Source organism: Astatotilapia calliptera, chromosome 9 (assembly GCF_900246225.1).
Source record: "Astatotilapia calliptera chromosome 9, fAstCal1.2, whole genome shotgun sequence".
Classification (NCBI taxonomy): Eukaryota; Metazoa; Chordata; class Actinopteri; order Cichliformes; family Cichlidae; genus Astatotilapia; species Astatotilapia calliptera.
In genome coordinates, this window is record NC_039310.1 from 26,132,019 (window position 1) to 26,154,704 (window position 22,686).

Sequence of the window (22,686 nt, forward strand, 5' to 3'; positions counted from 1 at the left end):
CTCGGATTTCACAGTCGCAGCTTGAAAGAAATATTCCCATTGATTTATCCTTGATTTTTTTTTTTTTTTTTACTAATCAAAGAAAAATCATTCAGTAAAAGAGAATGCGCATATAGTAGTGACGGGTTTTAGGTTTTCAGTGATCACCAGCATCTAGGAGAGCGCCTCGTGATTTCAAATCCTGATTAAAGTCATTCATTAATCAACTGCACTTCCAGCAAATTAACACTAGCATTGCAATATAGAGATAAAAAGGGAGATTAAAAAAAGAGTGGCGCCTTAGCAATTAGGAAAGACCCCCAGAGGGAAGACAGTCATACTGGTGAAAAGCTTAATTGGTTTCAGGTTAGCATTCCTTTCATTCGAGTACCAGCGGCAGATATATGCCAATCTGGTGCCTTTGTTTAACCATAATCTGGACCTAATCGGCTGTCTGACAATTCCTGCAGAAGCATACATTAATAATATTAATTAAGTATAAGGCAGATTATTCTAAGACAGGCAAATGCTATCTATATCCGTGCTATCAGACACCCTGATAGCATGGAAAAATGAAGTTTACAGTGCACACAGGTGTAAAATAAGGCCAGGGAGTCTGCAACTGGGCCCAAAGCCAATGTCCAGAGAAAGGAAAACTAATAAAATAATACTCTTAAAGCTTTAACAGGGTGCATGCGAAACGACCGCCACCCACGTTTTCTTGAATAGACTAATAAAGGATTTTTCGAATGCCTCTAGACTGAGTTTCCCATCGCTTTGACAGACTCATCTTAGACTGCAGTTTGAGACAGTACTCTGTCATCTACTCTGCAGGCTTAGTAAGTAAACAGTGTAGCTGTGCATGAAACTGTTTTTAGCCAGCTTCAGGTTCTAGTTGGAGTGACCCTTCAACTGGAAGATCATCACAGCATATCAAAGAGTGCCATCACCAGCTACAGTCCAGGACGGTCGAGTTAATGTGCAGCCATGAAATGAGTCTCACAACAGCACCTTGACTAACTTCCCAGTGGGGAAATGGGAGATGGGCTGATAATATCTGGTCAGCTGTGGCTGAACTTTCAAATTAAGAGTGCCCAATAGTTTATTGATCACTTCATTTTACAAGAAAAAGGTCTGAAATGAGATGTACTAATATTTGGTTAGGTTCACACATAAAATCAATCTCACTCACACACATAGGTCATACGAGGAGAGAAAATTATTAAATTCAATGCACAAGCATGCATATGTTTACAGTATGTCCATATATTATATCTGTGGTTTAATTTGTTCGTTCACTGATTCAATCATGGTTGTATACATTGTGGATGTAAGTTGATTGTACAACAGACTGATGATGGAAGGTTTTTTCTGCCACTAAAAAAAAGGAGAATAAATGTATATTCATTGCAAATTACACAGAAAGAAGTCAGAATTCTGAGACATGTAACTCATAAATGGCACATAATAACTACGTATGTGCAGTACTGTCACCTCCAATATATACAGTGGGGCAAAAAAGTATTTAGTCAGCCACCGTTTGTGAAAGTTCCCCCACTTAAAATGATGACAGAGGTCAGTAATGTGCACCAGAGGTACACTTCAACTGTGAGAGACAGAATGTGAAAAAAAAAAAATCCATGAATTCACATGGTAGGATTTGTAAAGAATTTATTCATAAATTAGGGTGGAAAATAAGTATTTGGTCACCTCAAACAAGGAAAATCTCTAGCTCTCACAGACCTGTAACGTCCTCTGCAAGAAGCTTTTCTGTCCCCCACTCGTTACCTGTATGAATGGCACCTGTTTGAACTCATCATCTGTATAAAAGACACCTGTCCACAGCCTCAAACAGTCAGACTCCAAACTCCGCCATGGCCAAGACCAAAGAGCTTTCGAAGGACACCAGGAAAAGTATTGTAGACCTGCACCAGACTGGGAAGAGTGAATCTACAATAGGCAAGCAGCTTGGTGTGAAAAAATCAACTGTGGGAGCAATCATCAGAAAATGGAAGACATACAAGACCACTGATTATCCAACACGTTCTCACTCCCAACTCGTCAAACGTGTGACGCATGGTCAGGCTCCCTCTGCTGCACTTATGGACGCGCAGGGTACCCCTCTCGCGTCGGGAATTGACGTGAAGGGTCCTCCGATTGAAGAGATTGCCGCGGAAGTGCCTTTTGTCGGTATATTTAGACATTTTCCAAATCACATTGTAGTGACATATACAGAACACAATAAATTATATAATGTAAACAACTACCTGAAAAACAGGTAGAATAATACTTTTGTATGGTTTATTGCATTTACGGAGGGAGTGATGTATGCTGGGTAATGGCACAGCTAGCTACTGGGTGACTTTATTCACCCGCTTCGGCTGTTATCAGTCCATACAATGGGCGTCATTAGCACAAACCAGTCCCATAGATATGGGCCATCTCCTGCTAGATTGTTCAGAAGGTTGTTCTCATCCATCCAGATGGAGGATCACTAACAGGAGCGTGGAAGACTCCAGAATCCACTCTGGCTGGAATCCGGTGGATACAGCAGTGTTTACAGGTAAGACCATTTAAACGGACAGCATTTATAGAATGACTATTAAAAGTCAGCGAGTGTCAGTAATGTTAATGTGGTTATGTTAGTAATACACCGAGTGCTAATATAACAGCTTTAAGATGCATTTGTAGATGTTATTACGTGTTTTACCGTCTTTATGGTGCTAGCTTAAAGTTACGGTGTAAACGTTAGCTTATATTGGAGTAAAGCTGTTACTGGTTAAACGATGTTAGCACAGAAATATTAGCTTCTGTCATGACTGATGAAGTTACTAGTTAATAAAGTTTCCAGTAAAGTGTTTAATCGCAGCCACAGATTGACAGCAAATATCTCGATTAGCTTCAGTGCATCTGTAATAAATATGTGCAAGTTTCAGTGCTTCGTTTAAACTGTATGATACTTATACTGACCCAGGGTCAGTGTAAAATACAATCCTAGCTGTGTGAACAAAGCCTGGCTCCTTTAATCCTGCATGACAAACCTCAGGATGCAGGTTATTATTACTCTTTCCTGCTGGCACACCTGTCACACCTGAGAGTCAGCTAGAAACGTACAGTGACGTGGACATCATGCAAAGACTGCCAGACTCTGTAATACTGCAAATGATCAGTGACTCAGGTTAACACTAAACTTTAAACGGCACCTCTGTGTCTCTGTGTGCTGAACATCTAGGATTGAGTCAGGCTGCATTGACTGTGGGACTTTAATGTGTTAAAAGCAGGTTGAAGACGGCTCAGAAACATTTGAAGATTAAAACTTAGCATTATGGCTGCTGGTGGTTTGTAAAGCCTCTACTCAGCTGTATTTTTGTTACTAATTTATGTTTGTTGTTGTTTAACACAGATTTCAGAAGAGCAAATATGCTTAATAGTTTAACTAGATGTCATTTGTCAGTGTGGGACTGCTGAGTCACCGGAAGAACTCATTTCATTCATTCTCCACATGATGTTCATTTACAGAAATGTTTCACAGGAACTGATTTCTCCCAAAGGGTGAACTAGTGTGTTTCCATAGATTACCTCTGTATGAATGTACTTCTTAAATGAAGGCAAGTGTTTGTCCTTTTTTGTTCCTCAGGTACAGTACGTGATATCAAGGGCAGGCGGTCATCACTGGGGGTAGACAAGAAGCAGACGTACTTCCAAGAGGGAGCTGCAGTGAGGACACAGCCAGGTCACTGAGGTCAGAGGTCAGAATCTGAAACAGCTCAGGTTTATATTTTAGAGGTTATAAAAATCAAAATGTATTATTTAAAGAAACCTTTAAATAATAGTCATAATTATGATTATTATAAGAAATATCAAACATTTAAGTGGATTTTCTGTTACACATATTGTATTAGCCCTGCAATAAACTGGCAGCCTGTCTTTGTCCTGTATCAGCTGGGATAGGCTTCATCCTCCCGCAACCCTGAATTGGATACATTGTATTCCAATTATGTAATCTGATCATTTACAAACTCAAGGTATCTAATCAAAATGTAAGTAATAATTATAAAATGGGAAAGCAGAAATAAGTGTGACATAAATGTAAATGTGTGAGCTGACATAGAGGACAGCTACATGCAGTCTGAAAAACCTTTGTTGTCAAGTTTGCAGGTATATCAGCACGAGACATTCTTACATAGAAGAGACATTAAAGTCTCTGACTCAGTGAAGCATTATTGGTCCCGTCTGTTTGGATAAATATAGTAAGTTGATGTATGTCCATTTATTGACACATTTTCTTAAGTGCTTATCCAGCTCAGGATCACAGTGGAGCTGCAGCTGGATATGTTCATTAAATAAACCTTACAAAAGTTAACAATAAACCTGCATCCATGTACGTTGTTGTCCACAGGATGAGAAAATCAAACTGGAACACTGTGGAACATGTTAATAAATGTTTGTGTGTTTATGCCTGCGTCTTTCACAGGAGGCGCTGGAAGGTTTCCCTAATAGTTCCTGGTGAATCAAAGCAGAACCATAAAGGTTGCTGGATTGCATGATGGCCTTACCCCTGAGCAGTCATCCTGTTAAAGGAGGAACCAGTTAGAAGCTGTTTTCAAAGTAGCTGAGCAGATTTCATCTCAAGTAAGCAATTAACTGTTTGTTCGTTTGTTCTGCCACTTAAAGAGCATTTAAGGATGTCTTTCGAGTGTCCAGTTGAATTAATTCTACTGGCTCTCATGGTCATTTGTTATTATAGACATATTTTTCATCTTCATCCAGCTATTTAGTAAATTCTATCTATTTAGTAATATCCGTCAGCTATAAAATGTAATATAAATATAAAAATATCTAAATATCTCCTGCTCCTTATATTTTAATGATGTAAGTCTGTTATCGTGTTACATTAGCATTCCTCACATATCAATGAGATGCTGTACAGTACAATCCTACTGACGCAGCAGAGGGATAACGACGGCTATTCAACATCGTTACACGACACATTCGAGCTGCATGATGCAGACAAAGTGACTAAATCATCTTTTTTGTGGTTTATTGTCCTCAAACCAGCAGACAAAGCCGATGGCAGAAGATGTCAGAGAAGAACTTCAGGCCGTGTACTGAAAAGGTATTTTTTTCTTGTTATCAAAGACATTTGGAGTGACGGCTTCTACAAGTGGTTGTGCTAAAGTAAAGCTTACAGTCTAAGAAATCACAGTGTTGATATTCAGCACAAAGAGAAAAGCTCACTTGTTTGAATTTATTTACAATCATAGTTTTATAAATTATGACTGTAAACAGCTTTTACAGCTTTGATATGGTTTGACACTCGATATCAGGTTTAATTTAAAGGTTTCTGTGTCCCAATGAGCCATTTACACTGATCAGTGTCAGTTTAACTGTAACACATTCATTATTTAGATTCAACAGAGAAATAACTGAATGTAAAAATGGCAGCCCTCAGGCAGGTTTATAGAGATATATTCATGCATTATGAAATTTATGTATCCCAGATAATTGTTATTCATCTAGTCATGGCAGACCTACCTCGTCCTCCCAAGTTAACTGCAACCCAAAAGAACTAGTGGGGCTATTTACACACTCACAACCAGTGTGGGGTAAAAAGAGCCACCAAAAAGCTGTCAGCCACAGATGTGCTAGAAGAGTTAGAAACTCTACTTATGGAGAAACTTTATAAGTCTAACAGGGGACAGGTCCTCCTGCCCAAATAACATGATATAACCCCACATACAGCCCAGCCATAAAATGAACCAAGTCATTTAATTAAAGACAGCATGGGACCAAATGCATGTAACCAGCCTGCACCAACCTGACATTTCTTCCTCCTGAATTAAATGAATGAATGGATGAAAGTTAAATGACTACAAACCTAAAGCCACTAGTTCCCACACTGGAGCTCCCTGACACTGTGTGTTAACCGTATTTAGCTTGTATCAACAGTTGTAACAGGCTAAGCCACTTGAGACACTGCATTGAATTTGTTCCTGTCTTAATGATTTCAGCTGACTGGTTTCAGCTCAGATGTTCTGCTTTTTCATTTCAGTAGATCAAAGCAGCTCGTGCTCCTTCTGCTTCCAATTTAGAAGAAGAAGAAGAAGGCGAAGGCTTCAGCAAAGTGGCGTTCATGGTCTCAGTGAACAGTCACGGTCACACACTGCATGTGGTTTTAAAAGCAACATGTCTGTTCACCACAACAATGGAGATGTGTAATATTAGTGCAGCTACGGTTTGTTCTTGAACATCAGTTCTGTTTTCTACTTTGATCACTTAGACCAAAAAAGTGTTGTTTTCAGATTCTTTCTTTTAAATCTATAAAGCACCTGCTCATTTTTTTATTACAATTAGTTTCACATAAATGTTAGTTTTTCCTTTATGATCTTTTAATGCTTACACTACACTGTACACATTAGAGACATTTCTGTTACCTGTTTCTGTTGACTCAGAGTTGTGAAATGTTCTTTTATTTAATGCACAATATGAAGTTCATAATTTTCTTACAAATAAAACTCTAATGACAAACATGAACAGCTGTGCTTATTTCTGAGACATGAGTTTTTGAATGTGTTTAGACAGTGTGCATCTGTAATCTGAAACTGTAATGGTGAACCTGAGGTGATGGTCAACAGAAGGCAAATATATATATCAGTATAAAACAATATTGAAGTAATGTCTTTACCCCCTGCAGCGTGTGGACGCAATCACCTTATTCACTGTAGTAAACATGCACCGCTAGCTCACGTGACTGACTGTCTCCATGGTTACATCGTATATTATTAGCTATGTAAACAGCTTCCAAAGATACCGCCATAGCTCTCTGCAGCTGTAACACTTAAACACTTTGCAAATCATTTCACATTTTTGATAGTTATGAAGACAGAATATGTTTTTAAGGTCATGCTAGGCGGTTGCTATGGTGGTTGCTGTGGACTTGGGTGGACCGCGTCCGATTCCTGTTATTAGCTGTCCGCCGTAGGGAGGCTGCATTCCATTTACAAGTAGTGACAGTCTGCCGCAACTCGAACTCAAACCCCGCTTTGTTCTTTGGCGCCAAAGAAAAACGATTACAGGTCACCAGAGAACTTCAATCTATACATCTAAAAACCACAAACCAGGCGAGAAATTTGGGTGTAGTGATGGATGCAGACCTAAACTTAGAAAAACACATTAAGACAATAACAAAGTCAGCTTACTATCACCTCAAGAATATATCAAGGATAAAAGATCTGATGTCTCAACAGGACCTGGAAAAACTAGTCCATGCATTCATCTTTAGTAGGCTTGATTACTGTAACAGCATCTTTACAGGTCTACCTAAAAAATCAGTCAGACAACTACAGCTCATTCAGAACTCTGCTGCTCGAGTCCTCACTAAGACCAAAAAAGTGGACCACATCAGTCCAGCTCTGAGGTCCTTACACTGGCTGCCTGTCCGTCAGAGGATAGACTTTAAAGTTCTGATGCTGGCCTATAAATCTCTGAATGGTTTAGGACCAAAATACATCAATGACCTCCTGACCCAGTATGAACCATCCAGATCCCTCAGGTCATCTGGATCCGGTCTTTTATCAGTTCCCAGAGTCAGAACCAGACACGGAGAAGCTGCATTCAGCTTTTATGCTCCTTATATCTGGAACAAACTCCCAGAAAGCCTCAGATCAGCTGAAACACTCAGTTTATTTAAATCCAGGTTGAAGACTCACCTGTTCTCAGCTGCATTTGAATAAAGCACCAAATCCACACTTTAAGCTTAAATTTCAAAACTTACATTTAACTACTGATTTTATCTACTGTTCTGATTTTATCTGTTTTGATTTTATATACTGTTGTTTGTTTGTTTGTTTGTTTGTTAACTAGTTAGTTAGTTTATTTGCTTGTTTTATTCAATTTTAAATCATGCTTTTTATTTGTTCTTGTTTCTAATGTCTCTGTAAAGCACTTTGAATCACCTTGTTGTTGAATTGTGCTATACAAATAAACTTGCCTTGCCTTGCCTTGCCTTTAATTATAGGCCTTTTATAGCCGTTCATGACACGCACACACATAAAGCACTTTGCCTCACCATGAGAATGCAAGTTTACCTAACCTAACCTTAAAGTATCTGATATAGGATAGAAAAATGAAGCAACCAGAGATTTAATGATGAAGACTCTGGGTTCTGTAGTTCACGTTTTACAGTCCTGAATGACTCTTTGCATATGATTTATTGAAGAGGACTTTAGAATGCACTTTACATTTAGACTGTTGCTGTTTCATTTTTTACATTGTTGCCGTGTTATGTCATGAATAAGGTTCACCTGCTGGGGGTTTGATGGATCAGCTGGACAATACAGTCAAAGACAGACTTCATTCATCATATGCAAGAATCCTAGTTGGATTTTTGTTGTCACTCATGTTTTTGAACCAAATATTGAAAACAATTCTGACAGACTGGGTACCTGGTCAGGTGTACATTACCTTGTACTCAAGCATCCCAGGACAGAGCCCTGCCCCACCATGAGCCTGGGTGGATACGTGGTTATAATATAAAAGGACCGATACTGAATATGAATATTTCATGGAAATTGAATTATAATGCAAATTAGTAATAAGGGTTTCTCTGCGCCCTTATCTACCCCATACTCAAAGAGCTGCGGGCAGAGAGGGTGACAGGAGAGGATGGCACTGAAGAGAAGATGCTCGGTTTCTGGAGTCTCCTGGTCCTGTCAGTATTAGTAGGATGCATCTGCTGTGTCTTCTCGTGGATGCTCACCTACCTTGACTCGTTCCAGCCTGGTATGGATTTCCCAACACTGCGGACAGTGGCCCACGTCAGAGACGTTTAATATTGATTACATATGTCTGAATTGCTAACCCTAACCCTAACCCTAGCTCAACAGACCACAATGCCCTGGACTGTCAGTATTATTACATGCTGTGAACATAAGTACCTTTGATCACAGTTTAAAAGAGAAGGAATATTGAAAAAAAGATCAACATTGTGATATTATTTCTTCCAAACTGACCAGAAACATGCTTGTCAGACTCTCACAGCAAAGGATCAGACTCACTGTGCATGACAGCTCAGGCCAATGATGTCTGTTAGATTGTCAGTTGTTTAGTGCTTCTGTACAGTGAGGGTCACGTCTCTATTTCAGAATAATTAATATGCCGAAAACACAAAGTTGATTGTCTTCCAATATTCTAGCATAATTAAAAAACTTTGACTTTGTAAGTACATATTATTAGTCCTAATGCCAGCATGATTCTTCATAACTCCTGCTTTGAAATACTGAACTTTAAAATTGACCTGATGAAAGATCATTTACAGTGGCACTCTGTCAGGATCATTCTGACTGTAAGATCACTGTATTAATCTGAATCCTTCTGAAATGTGCTGTGAATGAATGCTGATGCAACTCACTGTGGGAGAGCTGTTAATAAAATGAATCTGTGACACATGCAACACATTCACAGAGGAAGAGGACACAAAGGGAGGACACGCAGAGGCTGTGTTGAAGTCAGAAATCCAAATCTTTATTAAAAAACAGGCGGCGGTAACAAACAGGAAGACAAGCAGTCCATCAGTCTACAGGGTCAAACATACAGAGAATTCAAACAGCAGTAAAAAATAACTGGACACTGAAAAACTTAAAGCAATGTGTGATGCAATAGAAGGAAGCAGCGCAGTATATTCACTGAATTATCATCAATTACAAAAGAGAAAAACGACGATTTTTAAGGATTATTTTCTTAAATGCAGTTAGAGTGTGTCTGGTAAAGATGGAAACATACAGAATGTAAACTGTGTGAGCTTGTGAACTTTGTTAGTAACAAATGAGGTAAAAACCCAAAACAGACAAAACACAGAAAGAGGCTCTCACTATTCGTTCATAATTAGAAAGAAACATTCTGGTCGTGGATTTTTACAGTCTTAGTTCCGCTCGCTGTCATCATTATAATCATCATGATCAATGGCGAGGTCCTGAGGTGGGCGGGGCTGTCTCTGGTGATGTCACCATGAAGGAACAGCATCTGGCACGTGTTGGTGAAACATCTCAGTACGCTGGTGTAGTTTCCTCTCCAGCTGTTTGACATGTGACACTTGAACATTAAGGGGAAGAAGAAGAAACAGTGTTAGGTCAGGTGACCACATGGTTTCTAAAGTAACTGACAGGAAGTAACCAGGCCGTTAGAAATGGATGGCATGTGTTTAGAGTTACTGGAGTTGGGTAACTCTACTTACCAAAAGCAGAAGCACACAGATGAAGGATCAGATGCTGAATGTTGCAGGAACATGCTCATGTGTGGTGGTCATTCAGTGCTGCAGGTTAGACAGTCCAAGACTGATATGCTGCCCATCTGAGAGTTTGAAAACACACATGCAAAGATTTATTTTGTATTACAGTCAAAGTTGGATGTTCATTTTTGTCCTTTAAAAATGTTTGTGTATTTGAAAGCACTAACATTTAAGGATGACTTGGATCGTCTCCTTTAAAGGGGAGACAAGTGTATCCACTGATCTACGTCACTTTACCTGGATGATGACTCCTCCCCCCTCACTCTGAAACACTCCTAATAAAACCAAGCAAATAAATAATATTGAAGATTTACTTACATCATTACAAAAACAGCAAAAACATCTCCCTTTGATTCTATTTCTCCATTCCTGCTGAACATCAGGCAACAAATATCTCAATAAATCACAGTAAAATGTAAAGCACATGTTTTCTCTGCTTTGTCTAACCTCTGCAGAGCCTCTGTCAAGAAAAACATATCTGTAAGCATAAAACAAATATACATTTCATAAACACGTCACTGGACAAACCTCGGTCAGCTGATTTCCTCTGTGCAGTGTAGACGAACATCAGTCAGCAAGTCAAGGTGGTGAGATGGACTGGTGTCCTTTGTGACTCTGCTGGTTCTTCTGAGGAAACACCACCGTCTCTCCACACCGTCACCATCTGTGAGCACAAACTGCCGCTCTGCCAGCATGTAGGAAATCACATATCACACACAGGGGTGAAGAAACATCAGAGCTCAACTTTGGATACTTTAGATCTAGATCTAAACAGATCAAAGTAGCTCTTAGCTTCAACAATCAGTGAACAGACAAACAATGATACCATACTGATTCTGTATGAATACAATATGGTATTTTCAATACAGGTGTCAAATTAATTCATTAAAACTACTACAGATATATGTATATATATATATTTTTTGATAAATTAGTTTGCTAAATTATAAGAATATATATATATTTTTTTTCATTTAACAATTGCAACTGAAAGAAATTAAATATTGAACAAAAATATATTGTCACATTCTGAGCATGCTCAGCGCGCTGAAAGACTTGAAGTTGCTACAGATTTTAAGAAGTGATAATTATAGGGAAAAAACTTCTCTTTTTCATCCGTTTAATCAAACATTTGATGCCTCAGCTGTCTCAGTCCTATAGCGTTCTGCAACTACAACTAACCTGAAGCTTGGATTTGGCTGCAGGTGCCCCTGTACATCCTTCTCAGCAGCACACATGTGGGTACCATTTAATCACACTTCTTCCTGAGCTTTGCTTCATCACAAGACCAAAGGTGGCATCCCGTGTCAGTCTTATCATCATCCAGAAGAAACATTTGAAGAAACATCATGGAGAAGAAACATTTACGCGCCTCCTGGTTTTGTTTTCTGATCCTGCAAAAAGACTGAGGACAACAAAGCCCAGAGAACACGAGATACACAACATCCAACATTCAGACTCAACAGCCTCCATAAATGAAGAGCACCAGGTTGGTTCAGTTATAGTAGATATGAGCATACTTCACATTACTGGGTATGAATAATAATGAGGAGGCAAACTTTGAAGATGCAGAGCATGATGTCCCATCATCAGACTGTAAACAAACATCCACCAGGCTTCTTTGTTGCCAAAATTGATGATTCTCCCATCAGGGATCAGTAACAGTATTAACCTGTGGTATAAGCAGCAGTCACTGAAATATTACTGTTTCAGATAAGAAATCTAGCACATAAAAGCCAGGGTGGGAGGGATCTCTGCAAACTGACTTACCTCTGCAAGTGTGAAGCTCAACAAAAATCTGACTCTCCAGTCACAGACAAACAAAAAACTCCAGCTGGGAGATAGAAAACGCTGTCTGGGTCCTGCTGGATGTTGCTGGTCAGAGTCCACACATTAGCAGAGTGCTTCTTGGTCCCACTGACCCATGTGGACAGTGACTGTGGAGAACTGTTCTGGAAAACAGAGAAGAGAATTAAAATAACGAAAAGCCAAACAGGATTTCCACAAAGACTCTCTTGGAATCAGCAATCAAAAAAAAACAAACACTGGTTCATATTTCAATTAAATATGAACAGGTTCCTTAAATGTACGCAGTTCAGATCTGATTTAATTTAATTTCCTTCACACAGCACATTCGTCCAGGCTGACAGGTAAACATAGAATTAATCTCAGGTAACATGACTCATAGTAGAGATTCAGTAAGAAAGATTACTAGCTCTAATATTATTACCACACAATCCAAGGACACACCAACAGCTCAGATTTGTAGAACTATTTAAACAAATGTCTTCTGAATATTCAATTCAGGTTCACAGTGGGAAGGGGGGGGGGGGGGGGGGGTGTCGTGGAATTTTTTAAATAAAGTCTGCAACACAGAAAGAGCTGTGATCAAGCTATTTATTACTGCGCCGACACACATCAAACATCACAGTTCAGTCATGTCAGCGCTGCCACAGAGGTCGTGCTCCTCCTCCTTTATGCATTCCAAGGAAGAGGAAGTTAAACTGATCACACCACACTTCACGTGTCTCGCTATGAAACCTAACGGATCAATGGTTAAGCTGTTTTGTGCCCTTGGCCTTATCAGCACCTGTAAAGGGAGTTGTTTTCTCAAACTGCTGACGCTGAAGTAAGTTCATCTAGTTTTAGAAACTTTCACTGAACAGTAACAGTGTCACAACTAAGCATATGCATAAGCACTTAAATACTTTAAATGAGAATAACAGAAAATTTCTTTTACAGGAGCTAGAGCCTGTCCCAGTAGTCACAGGTAGAGCACACCTGGACAGGTCACCAGTCTGTCAGAGGACTAACACAGAGACAGACATCAGAGTAACAAATCTATGTAAAATTAATGTAAGTTTGCTGCAGCTGTATGTATGAACATGTGTTTCTGTGCTCACAGTCCACCTCTCAGGAACCTGCAGTTCACTTTTAGTCTACTTTAAACAGACCTCACAAAAGGCTGATGTGGCTGGATCAGTAGTCTGATTTAAGTACGATACCTTTGGCCAGGGATTCATCTGGTGCATCGCTTCACTGCAGTCTTACGTATTTTCCCCACACCTGAATAAAAAATACTGATATATACAAATAACAGCTTCAGCTGATGCAGCCTGACCCAATCCTAGATGTTCAGCACACAGAGACACAGAAGTACTGTTTAAAGTTTAGTGTTAACCTGAGTCACTGATCATTTGCAGTATTACAGAGTCTGGCAGTCTTTGCATGATGTCCACGTCACTGTAAGTTTCTAGCTGACTCTCAGGTGTGACAGGTGTGCCAGCAGGAAAGAGTAATAATAACCTGCATCCTGAGGTTTGTCATGCAGGATTAAAGGAGCCAGGCTTTGTTCACACAGCTAGGATTGTATTTTACACTGACCCTGGGTCAGTATAAGTATCATACAGTTTAAACGAAGCACTGAAACTTGCACATATTTATTACAGATGCACTGAAGCTAATCGAGATATTTGCTGTCAATCTGTGGCTGCGATTAAACACTTTACTGGAAACTTTATTAACTAGTAACTTCATCAGTCATGACAGAAGCTAATATTTCTGTGCTAACATCGTTTAAACAGTAACAGCTTTACTCCAATATAAGCTAACGTTTACACCGTAACTTTAAGCTAGCACCATAAAGACGGTAAAACACGTAATAATATCTACAAATGCATCTTAAAGCTGTTATATTAGCACTCGGTGTATTACTAACATAACCACATTAACATTACTGACACTCGCTGACTTTTAATAGTCATTCTATAAATGCTGTCCGTTTAAACGGTCTTACCTGTAAACACTGCTGTATCCACCGGATTCCAGCCAGAGTGGATTCTGGAGTCTTCCACGCTCCTGTTAGTGATCCTCCATCTGGATGGATGAGAACAACCTTCTGAACAATCTAGCAGGAGATGGCCCATATCTATGGGACTGGTTTGTGCTAATGACGCCCATTGTATGGACTGATAACAGCCGAAGCGGGTGAATAAAGTCACCCAGTAGCTAGCTGTGCCATTACCCAGCATACATCACTCCCTCCGTAAATGCAATAAACCATACAAAAGTATTGTTCTACCTGTTTTTCAGGTAGTTGTTTACATTATATAATTTATTGTGTTCTGTATACGTCACTACAATGTGATTTGGAAAATGTCTAAATATACCGACAAAAGGCACTTCCGCGGCAATCTCTTCAATCGGAGGACCCTTCACGTCAATTCCCGACGCGAGAGGGGTACCCTGCGCGTCCATAAGTGCAGCAGAGGGAGCCTGACCATGCGTCACACGTTTGACGAGTTGGGAGTGAGAACGTGTTGGATTATCTCCCTCGATCTGGGGCTCCACGCAAGATCTCATCCCGTGGGGTCAAAATGATCATGAGAACGGTGAGCAAAGATCCCAGAACCACACGGGGGGACCTGGTGAATGACCTGCAGAAAGCTGGGACCAAAGTAACAAAGGTCACCATCAGTAACACACTACAACGGCAGGGAATCAAATCCCGCAGTGCCAGACGTGTTCCGCTGCTGAAGCCAGTGCATGTCCAGGCCCGTCTGAAGTTTGCCAGAGAGCACATGGATGATACAGCAGAGGATTGGGAGAATGTCATGTGGTCAGATGAAACCAAAGTAGAACTTTTTGGTATAAACTCAACTCGTCGTGTTTGGAGGAAGAAGAATACTGAGTTGCATCCCAAGAACACCATACCTACTGTGACGCATGGGGGTGGAAACATCATGCTATGGGGCTGTTTTTCTGCCAAGGGGACAGGACGACTGATCCGTGTTAAGGACAGAATGAATGGGGCCATGTATCGTGAGATTTTGAGCCAAAACCTCCTTCCATCAGTGAGAACTTTGAAGATGAAACGAGGCTGGGTCTTCCAACATGACAATGATCCAAAACACACCGCCCGGGCAACAAAGGAGTGGCTCCGTAAGAAGCATTTGAAAGTCCTGGAGTGGCCTAGCCAGTCTCCAGACCTCAACCCCATAGAAAATCTGTGGCGGGAGTTGAAAGTCCGTGTTGCTCGGCGACAGCCCCAAAACATCACTGCTCTCGAGAAGATCTGCATGGAGGAATGGGCCAAAATACCAGCTACTGTGTGTGCAAACCTGGTAAAGACCTATAGTAAACGTTTGACCTCTGTTATTGCCAACAAAGGTTATGTTACAAAGTATTGAGTTGTATTTTTGTTATTGACCAAATACTTATTTTCCACCCTGATTTACGAATAAATTCTTTACAAATCCTACCATGTGGATTCATGGATTTTTTTTTTTTCACATTCTGTCTCTCACAGTTGAAGTGTACCTCTGGTGCAAATTACTGACCTCTGTCATCATTTTAGGTGGGGGAACTTGCACAATCGGTGGCTGACTAAATACTTTTTTGCCCCACTGTAGATCTGTTATCCATCACTGACATGACAACTACACAAGGACCTGCAATACACCAACGCTACAAACTGTATGTCGCCCAAGAACCCTCTTATGTGTTGCTGGCATTTGGACATTTTTGAGCAGGATTTGACATTTCCAATTACCATTTGGATGAGAATGCTACCACACACACAACACACTTCATTTCCTGCTGTAGAATGAGAGAAAAGTCAGTCAAAGTACATACAGTAGTTTCCAAACCTAGTCAGCCATTAAAAACTAGGCATTCGCTATGCATCCAATCTTAAATATACATGCTGGGACACATACAGATCTAGACTGTCAGACAAAAATGTGCGTGGCATTATTGCATAAATATATTATGTGTCTATTTCAATTTCTTTGATTAGGCTGGTGCAAATGTTGTTGAGTAAGAACATCATGTTTGCACTGCAGTGTGGCATGTCACAATTAAAAGCTACACTTTAGCTAGTAGCAGTGGCTCATGATCAAAGTAGCCATATTTCAATACTTGAATCTCTTGCTTCTTAAATGTCCTTCCATCTAATTTCTTACCCAGTTAATTACACATTGCTCCGTCTTACACCGTTCAGCTGCTATCCTTTCTGCACAGCCACAAGAGGCTAGCAACACCAGCCTCTTGTGACTGTGAGGGCTCGTTACTAGTTGTTGGTATTACTGTGGATGGTGCAGCAGAAGCAATCCCGACAGCTAATATGTTTAATTTAATTTTGTTTAATCTATTTGTAGTTTCTTGTTCTTGTAATTATTCAGCTGCAGTTTTGCTTTTGTCATTCCATCTTTGTCAACCACTTCTTCCACATTAAACCAGCAGTAGTCTGTATACCCATAAAGAAAAAAATATATAAATATTGACCCATTGGCCTCAGATTGGCAAAAGCAAGACTCCTGTGTGGACTGTCTTAAAATGTAACAGTTAAAATGGTGCAATGAAGGTTAATCTTGAAGTCCTTTGCAGTGACTATTCCAGTTCCCAAGTACTCATGAATCTCCTTGAATGTTTCTTCCCAGATACCCTCTCTCCAAACCCACTTTGCTCACCAATCTCATGGATGGATTCTCTCCACAGGAATCTACATACATAAGATACAAGTAAGTTTTCCACACAGATATATTTAAAAAAAAAAAAAAACACCAAGAAAAAAAGGACCAGAGCCTGGGTTTCATCTAGCCACTCCCCTATGAAGGGGCTTTGACGAGGAATTAGGAACAGATGTGTCATGATTAGCAGGTATGTGGAGTTCTGCCAAGACACAAAAACTGGTACACACATGCACACATTTATAAACAGGGATAGCGGACAGGCAAGGCACAGAGCAAGGAGACAGAAATGACAAGACAGAAAACAGCACAGAGAGGACAGAGGGACCATGACATTACCAGTCAAGCCGTGTATATATGCTGCACCAGGACTTCACACCAGTTTCAGCTGTGAATTCAAGACCATAAGTGTTTATATGTCATATTCCGATCTTATCTAATTTGATATAGGTAATCTTGGTAAGACCTTTATTTCAATAACCAATCAGTGGAGAATGCATTATATTATTTTTGTCAAATATTTTTGTTAAATAAGATTAATGATTATTGAATAGGACATCACGTAAATACTGACAAAGCAATGAATGAATAGAAGAATAGACATTGTTCTTGCAATTCAGTCACAGATTGCTATTACAGTGCACTTAATTTTCGTTTACATTTTTTCTTCTTGACTCGATGAGAATGATTTTACAGATCCGTTCGAAACTATTAGGATTTGTGTACAAGAGCACACGGATATATATTGACTTAAATAATTATGTCACAGTCAGTTATTGGATTCCCTGAAAGCGTGCATCTAATGGAGTCCTCTGGTATTGTGCAATGGTCAATCTCTTCAAACTGAGCCTTTGTTAGACTAAAGTTCCTAATGTGATCCTGAAGAGAAAAAATAATAATAATAATGAGCTCAGCCAATCTAACCCTTGCACAATGGTTCATTGACATGATTAGAAGTAAATAAAGTAATTACCCATCCTGCAGTTTGGCAAAGCTCCTGCATATAAATAGGCATCATTATAGGGTACAGTGGATGAGTTTGCTGAGCATTTCTACCTTTGGTGGAAAGCGATTTTGATCTAAATTGATTGCTATGGGATTATCCTGGATTTATTAAATATTAAGGCATTGACTTCCACTAATGTAGATAATTAGGGTTTATTCAAAGTCAAAACGAAATTGGCATAAAATGTGCATGGAAAGTGATTCATTACTGAGCCACTAGTCAATTCATCAATTATGATTTTCATTACATATCATAATTAAGAATGCTCAAGCAGAATTGATGTAGTTAGAAAGTCTCATTACCCTGCTATTGGAATTAACAAATACATTTTGAAATGCGTTGAAACATTTTCACATACACTGAACAAAAAAAATATAGTATAATCTAAGTCAAAGCAAAATTATTGATTAGTAAACAGCAGTGCCCCAGTTGAGTTCATTAGTTAGTGCCGTTTGCATTTTGAGTGACCATAGAAGTTCAGTTTTATCAGACGGAGAAGGACATTTATGATCAAAAACCACAAAAGCTTTCCTTTTACAATTTCAGGTAACAGATATTCCCTTTCATGATGATGGTTTTGTGCAGGAAGTAAGATTTCTGCACAAAACTGTTGCAATATTAAGTCCAGGAAATATTTGTCAAGCTGTAGAGCAGCGGTCCCCAACCCCCGGGCCTCGGACCTGTGAGTCGTTTGGTTGAGGGTTGAGGCTCAGGTGTGAAACGTATGGTTTTCAGGGTTTTTATCGGTTTTAAGCGTTATTATGTTATCGTTTTTATCGTTAACTCTGTTTTCCTGGGTCTTTTTACGTGTGTTATGAATAAATCTTCTCTTTTTTTCATACCGGTACTAGTTTTATTTAGTTGTATTTATCCACGACACCTTAAAGGCCGGTCTGTGAAAATATTGTCGGGCATAAACCGGTCCGTGGCGCAAAAAAGGTTGGGGACCGCTGCTGTAGAGAGTGCAGCTTAACCTAGATGCCAAAAAAGAAAACACCACCAAGATACCAAAAGTATTTGTCTAGATCTGCCATATAATGCAATACCAACCCAGGTCCACATAACTGAATGTCAAAATCTAGTGTGTTACTGTCATTTTATCTGACACTATAGAAAATGGGGAAAACAGGCTTTTACATTAAAAAAAAATAATAAATCAGCCCTCTCCTGCATTAGAATCATTTTCAATCATTCTAACCACTCAGACACCCCCCATATGTATAATTTGTAGCTCCTAACAATTGTATTCTATATTTAACTTTTCGCCACTTGAAATGCTTGTTACTTGATTGTAAATATATGTTTTATTGTAACTCTTCTAAAATGCATGTTTGTTATTTTTCTTGGGAGGACACTCTCTGTGAAACATAATACAACTCAGCAGTCTCATATTTCTGACAAAGAAGCCAGATCTCATGCTGTACATGTTTTATAGACTCGATATTGGCTGTTGCAAATTATGCCAAACTGCATAATAATTTGAGAGGCACTTACAATTATAAGCTTGTTGAAACTGCAGGAAAAAATTAAATACTGAAATTAAAATGTTGCAGCAAACTTGTTTCCTAAAAACAGAAATATACAAATGACGAAAACAAATGCAGAACAACTGTCTAGGCTCAAAGGGAAACAGCTTTGTGTGCCTTTGGCTCTTAGAACAAATCATGTTCTGGAGATAAAGTGAACTTTACCCATGTTCAGTTGTTTTGATGGTAGAGCACCTTGGTAACAAGAAGCGTACATTTATTTGAGCATATCCATATGAAGTGTTGAGTGGAGATTTAACAAAAACAGAACACAGTCTTTGAAGAAGCTGGCAGCACATCACTCACATTATAGAGCTGGCAAAGACTTGAGTGCCTTGCTCCTGGTAGTGATTGGTGATTAACAAATGTTTTGTCCTCGCCATAGATCTGGGTAATGGGAATGTAGACTCACCCGCTGGTGCTTGGGAGTTAATCACACAACAATGAGGTGCAGAGGAGTGGAAGGAAAGGTAAGGATGAAAAGGAAAGTAAAGGTAGGGATGAAAAGGGATGGGGTTGGATGTGAACTTCTCAAGACAAGGCCCCAAGTTTAATTGCCTTTGGATAATCTTATTGTCTGTTGGTTTGTGCGGGTAGCTCTCTCCCCATCCTATATTCTCTTCAGAGGTGGGTCTTAGGAGTCAAATCACTGAGAAAGCCTTTTCAGAGCAACATGGTAAATGTGGAAAGCAAAGTTGAGGCATAAGGCAAGTTAAATGGTGGCTCCAACAATTTGTATATATTTTCAAATTTGAAAGTTGAACTTTAAAGTTTTACTGAGACTCTTAAGTCACACAAAAAACCAATATGGTGTTGTTTACCTGGATGATTTCAGTTCCATTTACACCAATCAATCAGAACAGGTGAATGCTGATAATTAAATAGCTAAATATGTCTTTAATATACATTTTTAAAATATTTTCCAAGAACATTTATATTTAAATACAAAACTCCTGAACTCGATTTCTGGAGACTGCTGCCAGTTGCTTGGTGAAATCAGCAACAAAACTATACAGTGCTACACCAAAAGCAAGTTGGTTGCAGCCCTGAGGCACAACTTTTACTTCAAAGGCAAATGCCCTTTCAATTTTAGATCACACTTTTTAAAGTTTCAGCCATTGGTCAGTTGGTGATTGTCATCATCTAGGTCGATGGCTTCCATGCAAACTACAGATGACCTGGGTAACTTGCTACTGACCAAAACAATCGCAACAACGTTTTTGGTCCAGAACTGCTGATCAAATACCAATAACCAGCAACCACTTGCAAACCAGTTGGAGGAATAGACATTTTTCCTAAGTGAAACCTCTCCTGTAGGTAACCAGACCTGTGTGACTGAGGACTTAAGAAAAAAAGAAGTTGTTTGTTAAAGAAAATTGTCTTACTTGTCACTTAAAACATTCATCTCTGCTTTATAATAGAGAGAAACATAGGCAGATTACTTTAAGGGACTAAAGACCTGAGTAACACTCTGGGCAACTTTGGGCTGACTCAGCATGTAACAGAGGCCACACATAATAGAGGACACACTCTTGACCTACTGATCTCCAAAGGCCTGAGCATTTCAAAGGTTACTGTGTCTGATGTGGGCCTGTCTGATCATTACTGTGTTTTCTTTGAAAGTAAAATCTCAGCCCACACAAATATATCAACAACAGTGATCACAAAACGGTGTATAACTGAACACAGTAGTGCAATTTTTAACCAGGTCTTCCCATTAACACCTGACCTGCCCAGAGGGTCAGTCAATGAGCTCGTCAATAGCTTCAATGCTAACATGTTAAATGTAATGGACACTATTGCTCCCATTAAGGTGAAGGTCTCCATGGAGAAACTCCACACTGGTGAAAAATGAAAAAAGAGAGTGTAGGAAAGCTGAGCGCAGATGGAGAAAAACAAACCTCCAGGTTCATTATGACATTTATAAAGAGAAACTTCACAATTATAATTTACAACTGAGGAATGCAAGGAGGTCCTACTTCTCTGACATCATCACTAATAACAGCCATAATGCTCGGGTCTTATTTTCTACAGTTGACATGCTAACAAACTGAACTTCATTCGACCATGGCCTGCAATGACTTTGCCAAATTCTTCACTGAAAAAATCCAAAAAATTAGACAAGCAATTGGTACATCAACAGCAGATCCAGGATATGTACTGTGTCCACCAAAAAACTGTTTAAACACCATGAAACAGTTTCAACCTATTAACAGCAAAGACCTGGAGGACATCTTAGGTCAACTGAACTCCTCCTCCTGCTGTTTAGATGTCCTGCCAACAAGTTTTTTCAAAAAGGTCTCAAAGACTTTAGAGTCAGACCTGTTACAGATCGTCAACTTTTCTTTATTATCAGGTGTGTTTCCAGAATCACTAAAAACTGCTGTAATCAAACCTATACTGAAAAAGGACAATCTTGACAAGACACAAATGAACAACTACAGGCCGATCTCAAATCTCCCGTTTTTAAGTAAGATCATTGAAAAAGCAGTTTCTCAACAGCTCAGTTACTTCTTAAAACAGAATAATTGCTACGATGCCTTCCAGTCAGGTTTTAGACAGAACCACAGCACTGAAACCGCTCTGACCAAAGTGTTTAATGACATATGTCTGAATACAGACAGTGGAAAAATGTCAGTCCTAGTTTTACTGGATCTCAGTGCAGCATTTGATACAGTTGACCACAACATATTACTCAAACGACTGGAGAACTGGACAGGTCTTTCAGGAACTGTACTAAACTGGTTCAAAACATACGTAGAAAACAGGAAATACTTTGTATCAATAGGTAACTTCACATCTGAGCAGACAAGTATCACATGTGGAGTTCCCCAAGGTTCCATCTTGGGACCCCTTCTGTTTAACATCTACATGCTCCCACTGGCACAGATTATAAACAACAACAAAATAAACTATCACAGCTATGCAGATGACACACAAATATATATCACAATGTCACCAGGAGACCGAGGCCCTGTACAGGCTCTTGGTAAATGCATTGAGGAAATCAATGACTGGTTGTGCCACAATTTTCTCCAGCTAAACAAAAACAAAACTGAGGTAATAGTCTTTGGCGCCAAAGAAAAACGATTACAGGTCACCAGAGAACTTCAATCTATACATCTAAAAACCACAAACCAGGTGAGAAATTTGGGTGTAGTGATGGATGCAGACCTAAACTTAGAAAAACACATTAAGACAATAACAAAGTCAGCTTACTATCACCTCAAGAATATATCAAGGATAAAAGATCTGATGTCTCAACAGGACCTGGAAAAACTAGTCCATGCATTCATCTTTAGTAGGCTTGATTACTGTAACAGCATCTTTACAGGTCTACCTAAAAAATCAGTCAGACAACTACAGCTCATTCAGAACTCTGCTGCTCGAGTCCTCACTAAGACCAAAAAAGTGGACCAC

At 39.4% G+C, this 22,686-nt stretch overlaps 2 long non-coding RNA genes across 5 annotated transcripts; one reads left to right on the forward strand and one right to left on the reverse strand.

Moving 5' to 3' along the window:
• The first annotated feature begins 2,511 nt into the window (after window positions 1-2,511).
• On the forward strand, window positions 2,512-6,313 carry LOC113029213 (uncharacterized). Of its 3 annotated transcripts, XR_003273360.1 has the most exons (5): window positions 2,512-2,542; window positions 3,617-3,728; window positions 4,454-4,611; window positions 5,038-5,095; window positions 6,032-6,313. It is a non-coding gene; the product is annotated as an uncharacterized LOC113029213 (long non-coding RNA). The 3 variants fall into 3 exon arrangements; XR_003273359.1 differs by lacking the exon at window positions 2,512-2,542 and having other exon boundaries at window positions 3,562-3,728; XR_003273361.1 differs by lacking the exon at window positions 2,512-2,542 and having other exon boundaries at window positions 3,562-3,721.
• A 3,205-nt stretch (window positions 6,314-9,518) lies between these two features.
• Window positions 9,519-10,944, reverse strand: LOC113029680 (uncharacterized). Of its 2 annotated transcripts, XR_003273467.1 has the most exons (4): window positions 10,793-10,944; window positions 10,502-10,539; window positions 10,211-10,326; window positions 9,519-10,068 (listed from the first exon to the last, which is right to left on the reverse strand). It is a non-coding gene; the product is annotated as an uncharacterized LOC113029680 (long non-coding RNA). The 2 variants fall into 2 exon arrangements; XR_003273466.1 differs by lacking the exons at window positions 10,502-10,539; window positions 10,793-10,944 and adding an exon at window positions 10,432-10,495.
• Between the last annotated feature and the right edge of the window lie 11,742 nt (window positions 10,945-22,686).